The following is a 7,592-nucleotide window of genomic DNA, read 5'->3' as shown; positions in this document are numbered from 1 at the left end:
GAGGAGGCCATGGTCGGCGGAGGAGGATGGGGGGCGAGCTAAGCCGCAGCTGCGGCGGCGGTGGCGGTGGCGGTGGAGTCGCTGCTAGCGTCGAGGGAGCTAGGTTGAGGGGGTGACAACATGATAGATTGATCCACCGTTAAAAGTGCCATTGAGGTGGATGTTGGTTTCAGTTTTCTGAAACACTCACCGCGCCAGAAAATAATTGTGTTGCTGCCCGATGGGCCAAGAGCTGGAAACATTGATCGTCTCTACAGACACACATGTGCACACACGATGCATGGATACCGTGCTGAACATGACGCTGACGAATGCCTGTCTGGTATGCAGCGCTGCTGGTTGCTTAGCATGCATGAACTCAGCCACAGTGTGCGTACATGGCTACATTTTGCACTTAGTCAATTTACCTGCTCCTGTTCCTCCAAGTTCATTCAGGCTCACGGAGAACTCAGCAACAGTCGCCACTAGGGCTCTCATACGGTGGGCTGGCGGCGGCGACCGACATGGCCGGCCGATTCATTTTTTTCCCGCTCGGCCCCCGCGTCGCCTACCCTAGGCAACACGGGCGGCACCTTGCCGCCCTAGAAGTTCGAGATCGTGCCCAACCGTTTTGGAGTCTGTTCAGGAGCTCCTTCAGCGCCCGGGGATTGACGTCGAACTGGAGTCGGCTCAACATAAAATCAAGCATGGTGCGATAGTCTTCTTCACGGAGCTCCTCTCCGTTCTTTAGACTAATATCACGCAATGTGTCCAGAATCTGGGCGTGACAGGCGCGGCCCTTCCACTTCTGCCTTTGCCCTTTGTACTTCTTCCCGCAATTGAGATCCCTGTTAAGGAAGAATATCTCGCCCGTGCTTTTTTTGCGAGGAAATCGCTCTACTTTTTCCAGCGATGAGTGATTGAGTAAGGTCTAATTCAATCTGTGTTATGACCTACCTACTCAAATTCCGTTCTCATGACCCAACTTATTCAATCCTCAGCCAAAATGTAACATAACATCACTTATAAGTAAGAAATTATGAAACAAATGGAATCGAAACATGGAACCGGAGCTGCAACGGAGCTATATGCAACCTTAATGAAATGAGACCACTCTCAGAACGACCCTTCGGAAAGCCCCACAACAAGCTATCCCAGAAGAAATTGTATAACTTGGCCAAAGTATTCACTTCCAGTTCCCTTTGCAATAAAATCACAGTAGATACTCTTTAGAAGGCTCACTCTCTCGTCTACAAACGGACAGAATAGCTGCTTAGTGACTAGGAGCGGAGAGCCCCTTTCCTGTTCTTGGTGGCGTCTATAGCGAAGAAGACCTTCCCGAACGAGGGCCGTCCAGTCCCTGGCCGGGGCGATCCAATTACCCGAAGAAGTTCTCTTTGTCTTCAAGCTTTTATTCCTCAATCCACTTATTCGTTCCCTTCTTTCATATACCTCCCCACCAATAGATAGGCCTCGATATGGCCTTATGCATCGTTCTGATGCAGAGGCCGGGGAGTCCCCCCTTTTTGAAAAAAAATAGATAGGCCTCGATTCCTTTCAAAAAGATGAAGGGACAGAGGTGACTAATTCCCCATCTCATTTGGGGCGGAAAACGAATCGACATCTCGATGTGAGCCCCCAAACGCGCCACCGCCGCCCCGCCCCCTTCTCCAGCTAATCCCCTCGCGGCCGTCGGAGGCCACCACCAGGCGAAGCCCGCGTCGTGGCAGCGGCGGCGGGGCCTTCCCCCCATGGCGCGGCTCTCCTCTCCTCCTGCGGGGCCCCGCGGCTGGCGGCCCGCCTGCGGGTGGCTCGTCGGCGCCCTACCCGACGGCCGGCGACGCTCCTCCTGGTGGCGGATCCGGTGATCCCTCCTCCCCGCGCCTCCTGGTTGGTCGTCCCGGCAGCGCCCCTCCGGCGTCAGATCTAGCGCCGCCGCCGCAGTCCCTCCCCGCCGTCGTCACCAGCGGTGCCCTGGCGCGGCGGGTCCCTCCTCCCCCACCCTCCCCTACGCACCACCTCGCCCGACCACCCGACCCCCCTATCCTTGGATGTCCGGTGTCCTCCCGGCGGCAGGACCTTGTCCCGACCATGCCTCCTCTCTAGCTGGCCGAGGTGGGGCTGATTCCCCTGGCCTCCGGCTGCCCGTCGTCTTCCCGGCGGTGGAGCCTCGTCGAAGGCTCCCAGCCATGCATCTCCCTTGTGCTGGTTGTGGTGTGCCGTGAGCGGTGGATCGAGCCCCGTGGTGGCTGTGTGTGGCGGTGTGTCCAGCAGTGCCCAATGTCATCTTCCTGGTGATTGGCGCGGCTCTCCTTCCGGTGGTTGTGGTCACAGCCTGCTTTGGTTTTCCTTGTCTCTGAATCTTGATCCACCAACCTTTGGGATTGTGCGGAATTTGGCCGGACGAAAGCCTTGCTCGGCTTCCTGATGCTGGTGGCAGTGACACCTGCGGGTGTCATTTCCTTCTTGGAGGTGCCACCATGGCCTCTTCTCTGCGCCCCTACGCGAGTATCATGGGAAACCCTAGATCTAGTCTGCTAGATCGGACAACGACGGCGGCTTGGCATTGTATCCTTCATGAAGGATCTATCTTGTTGTTTGTGGTGTGTTCGGTGTTGGATTTGAAGACTTCAGACGCTTTGCCGGTCCAGGCTGCTCCTTTTGGCGTGGGCATCCGGGGCGCTATGTATGGCCTCGACGACGCTCTCTCCGTAGCTTCTCCTCCTAGTTCGGCCAGATCCTGCACCCCACTTGCCGATCCTCTAGGCACTTAGGTGGGAGGTACGTTGATTTGGTTCGTCCTGGAGGTGTGGCCGTGCGGTGATGGTGCCCGACGTTGGTCGTGACGCGGCCCAGATACCTTTGTATCTCGTCTCTTTGCCGCGGGCTGGAGTTTGAGCTAGGAGAGTCTATGTTGTGTTGTATCCCTTCTTGTGTCTTTCCCACACCTTGTGTGGTGTTTCTCTCTTTTCCTCTTGTATGTCTATGTAATTTCTCTTCTACCTATCAATAAATGATATGCAAGCTTTGCGTATTCACGAAAAAATCATGGATCACGTACTGGTTCTATCCACTAGCAGCTCGCGGTGGCAACGTGACTGACGACAGGCTACCATCGCTTGTCGCAAAGGCCGCTTGATTGGCGTGATACTCACATTTTTTTTAGAAAAGGTGGACATTTTAAACTAGTATTTCTCTTGATCCCAGTATAGTGGTACGTACCCAGTCGATTCAGGCACTCAGATCAACTTTGAAGGCCAACAATCAACATCATACAAGAACTACTCGAAGCAGAAAATGTTTCAGATTGTTTGGTGCAACATAAATTTCTCAAATGATATTATTTACAATAAGCATCACCATTTTAGATATTCCTGTTGCACCCAAAAAAAATAAAACAGTTAATAGAGATAGTAGTACTTGTGTGATGTTGTCCTGCAGCTTCAAGTCCAAATCTTGTATTGTTTGGGAGAAATGAAAAAGTGGGGTTTTTTACACACAGAGCTTCGATGCAAAATTGGACGGTCGAGATAGAGGGGTGCACCTACATGGTGGCTCAACTACAAGTCTCTCTTTCTTATACCATTATAAAATAGAGCTCCTTGTAATACATATTACCGAAGATGCAACTCGAGATCTCTAAGCTTTGAAGGCAGAGGCGTTTGTGTTGTACTAGTGATTTAGTACACGAAACATACTTTGGCATGCATGGCAAACTTTGCAAAAGTATATTTCAGACATGCAGTTACCATTTACATTGTTAGCGTCTCAATGTAGTCCATGACCTGTTTTCTGATGTGCGTTCATCAATATAACATTGGTACTTTGGTAAACAAGATTATTGTGATAGATTTCACAAGGATGGGGTGAAGAAGGTGTTGATACCCTTATAAAAGGGCTTGGTTTTGAGAGGATATATCAATTGTCGCTATGAGGCCCGTCCGAACGATTAACTAGTATTGCACTCCCGAGCTGAGTTGTGGTTGAAAGGTTTATATAGTGTGGCTATACATGTGAGAGATGAGATATTAGAAGAATACTGAATAGAGGATTTTTAAGGTACCGTGGTACTCTATGGGAAGGATCGGTGCACTGGTCAAATTCTAAAGGTGCATCTTCAACAGGCTACTTTGTAATTTTGGTCCCTCTCAATGTCTCTAAACTGAACCGCACAACCAACTCTTGTAATGACTGAGCAACGACTGCTTCCATCTTGCCGAGTTCGAGCACCTCATCCCTCGGGCAATTTGTAGGAAAAAACCTATTGTACTGTTAGAGAGCTGGAGATATGGTGGCGTAGCTGATCTTGCTCCTTCTAAAAAGGTTTGAAAATCATAGAACTGGTGTTCTATGGAGTTGTAATGAATAGTATGAAGTATTGTTTGCTGTGAAATCCCTACATGGGTTTTCCAATGATCATCGCACTTCCATGACAAGCCAAGGAATCCGTTTTGTTCTCTAGTTTGTTCTCTTCTTTTACGCGAGCCTTTGATTTCGCTGCAATAGTTAGGTCACGACGCAAAAGGTATTTTGCAAGCAGAAAGGAGCTGCTCTCGGTGAAGACCTAGTAGGACCTGCCTGCAACCTCGAATGACAGCGCCCGCGAGGGTCATGTGTGAGGGTGGTGAAACTATAAGGCCTCCTTTGACTGATTGAAGATGGCTCTTCTCTCCCCCTCCCCTCCCTCTTCCCCGGTCCTCCCCTCCCCGTCCGCCCTCCGAACCCATGGCTCGTCGCTCCCTGCGTCCCCTGTCCTCTCGGCGCCGGCCCTCTTCCCCGCCTCCCCTCCCTCCTCGCCCTGCGCGGCGCCCTCTCTCGATCCAGTCCTGTCTCTAGGCCTCGGAACAAGTTCTGGGCTCTGTCGTCGGACAAGGCAGATTCGGATCTCGATGTTGAGGATGTCCCTTCCCCTCTCCCCGTGGTCTCTCTCCCGGCGGACCTGCCTCTGGTTGGTGCGCCGGCGGCTGCCAGGGTCCGAAAGTTCGCTCCGGGCGGACGGGGCCGCCCGGTGATCTGCGCAGAGGCTGGGAGCTCTGGTTGGTTCCAGGTGCGGCGTGGACGGCGTGGGAGGCGCTCGGAGGCGTTCTCTTCGCCGGGCTGCGTGGCCCCTGGGGGTGCGGCCTCCCGTTCGCGTGGTCCGGCTCGCTCTTCGCGCTCCCTGTCGCCTTCGTCGCCGGCGGCTGCGGCGGGGACGGCGTCGAGCTTGGCTCTGGCGCTTCCCCCTAACCCTAGATCTGGCTCCGGTGCGGGAGGCTCGTGGGCCCCCCGCTCCGCCTCAGTTGGGCTGTTCTGGGTCGGCTGCGGTTGCTGGGCCTCCGGTGCTTTCGTCCTCTTTTGATTTCCCCCCTCTTTCTGTCTTAGATCCTGGGCCTGGCTTGGCCCGTTTTTCTCGGCCCGTCTTGACTGGCACGGCCCTCGCCTCCCCCCCGGCCGGCCTGGCCTCCTTGGGGTATTTATGGATTCGTAAGGGCTCGCACCCCCCATTTCTAGGGTTTCCTGCCTCTCCTGCTGACCTTCGCCGCTATCGCTTCCGCATCCCCTCCTTTCGCAGATCCCCTCCTCCTCCACCTCTCTCCCTCCCCTTCGCAGCGGTTGTCGCCATGGATCGCTCGCGTGGGTCGTCCAACGAGGCGATCTCTGGCCAGAAGCGGCAGCGGGAGGACGCGGGCGATGGGGCTGCCGATCTGGAACTCGAGGCTTCCCTTCGCTCCAAGCTCGAGGCTGAGCAGGCGGCTCGTCTCCATGTGGCCCGCGAGCGCGAGGCTTGGTCGTCGGGGCCGGCGGGGCTCCAGGGAGACGGGCGGGCTGGGGCTCCGACGCCGGCTGCGGCCGAATCTGGATCTGAAGCCCCTGGATTAGACGGATCTGGGACCGATCCATGGGAGGCCGTGGTGGCGGCCGGTGGCTCTGGCCTTGCGGCCCGTCCTCCCCCTCCTCCCCTGCATGGCCCTGGTCCCATGGCTCGCGGCGGCGGCCGTGCTCCGTCCTCGTCTTCTGGATTTGGCGGGCGTTCGTTGGGACGTGGGGGCGGCGGCTCCGGCGGCCCTGGCCGCCGGTTCCCGTCTTCGGGCCCGGGCTCGTCCTCTGGTGCTCTGGGCGATGGTATCCTTCCCCCTCCTCCTCCTCCCCTTCCGTCTCGCCCTCCTCCTCCGTCTAGCCAACCACCTAACCCTAACCTCACCTGCTTCGCTTGTCACCAGCTTGGGCACTTCCAGTCACGCTGCTTTAATCCCCCCTTCTGCTTGATCTGCCGTGAGGATGGACATCTCACTGTGAACTGCAACAACCGCCGTAAACCTGCGTCGTTTGTGCACTTTGGCCAAGGGCTCCCTGGATGTTCTTTCTTCGCACTGGACTGTGAGGTCCCACAAGTCGCAGTGGCCCCTGCTCTCTCTAATGTTGCCATCATCTCGGTCAAAGACCACAAGATCTCTCCCCAAACCCTCCAGGATGAACTGCAGCTATGGGATGAAGGAGGGTGGGACTGGCAGATCCGACATCTCTCTAACTTTGATTTTGCAGTGGTCTTTCCTTCTAAAAGCAGTCTAAAGATGATCTCTTCTTGCACAAGCTTCACCCTCCCTCTGAATCAACTGGTCGTTTCGGTTAAAGCTGCTGCCAATGGGGCGAAGCCTATATCCCCTCTCTCTGAGATCTGGGTGTTGGTTGATTATATCCCTCCTTCCCTCCGCTCTACCGAATTTGTCATGGCATTTGGCGTTCTCATTGGTAATCCAATCTTGGTGGATCAGGATTCCTTGGCTGTTCTTGGACCAGTGCGTCTCAAGATCTGGGCGGTTGACCCCTTGTGTGTTCATGGTAGTGTCGATGTGTTCCCTGCTGCGGATGGATTCAGGCTCCGGGTGCGCGTGGACAGGGCTGCTTCTTCCCGTTCCCCACCACTGCCCCCTCCTCCCGCTGATGATCGTTATGCTAGGGATGCTGATAATGTTGGCAACCTTAGCGGGGGGTCGCTTCCTCACTTTACTACGTCTGAGTGGGATGGCATGGGCTCAGAAAGTCACGAGCTTTTCAAGGAGAATGCCCCTAAGAACAGGAATGGTGGGAAGGATCAGTTGGAGTCCGCGCCTATTCAGTCTGCTCCTGTCGCTCCGCCTGCGGGTACCCCTATGTCGGGAGTCTGTTCCAACCTCCTTGCTCGACCGGGCTCCCCGTCTCTCTCAGGTATTGAAGACCTCCCTGCCTCCCCGCGTCGTGTGGCGTCGGTCCCTACCTCCAAGCGCAAATCCTCTGTCCGCAAGTTCTCTGCTCGAAGTCGGGCCTCCTTGGGGATGAAGCTCTCTGCAGCGGGTCTGTGTCGCCGTCTTGACTGTGATATGGGTGATGCGGTGGGCTTGTCCTCTCCGGCTGCGGTGCGGTCCTCTCCGATCCGGTCCCCATCTTCTACGACTCGCAAGAGTGGCCGGTTCCGGGACAGTGGCATGAGGGTGGTCGACAAGGCGGCTCGACGCGCGGCGGCTCGGGACCTTCCCGCTTCAGGTATTCCTTCTTCCCCTGCACAGTTGGTTCATGTTTCTTCCTCACCTACTAGGCTTGTCCTACCTGCCCTCTCGGATGATCACCTGACTAAGGTACTCGCAGACGCGGGTATT

Source organism: Triticum dicoccoides, chromosome 2A (genome assembly GCF_002162155.2).
Source record: "Triticum dicoccoides isolate Atlit2015 ecotype Zavitan chromosome 2A, WEW_v2.0, whole genome shotgun sequence".
Taxonomy (NCBI): Eukaryota; Viridiplantae; Streptophyta; class Magnoliopsida; order Poales; family Poaceae; genus Triticum; species Triticum dicoccoides.
Note: the sequence above shows the minus strand (reverse complement) of the source record.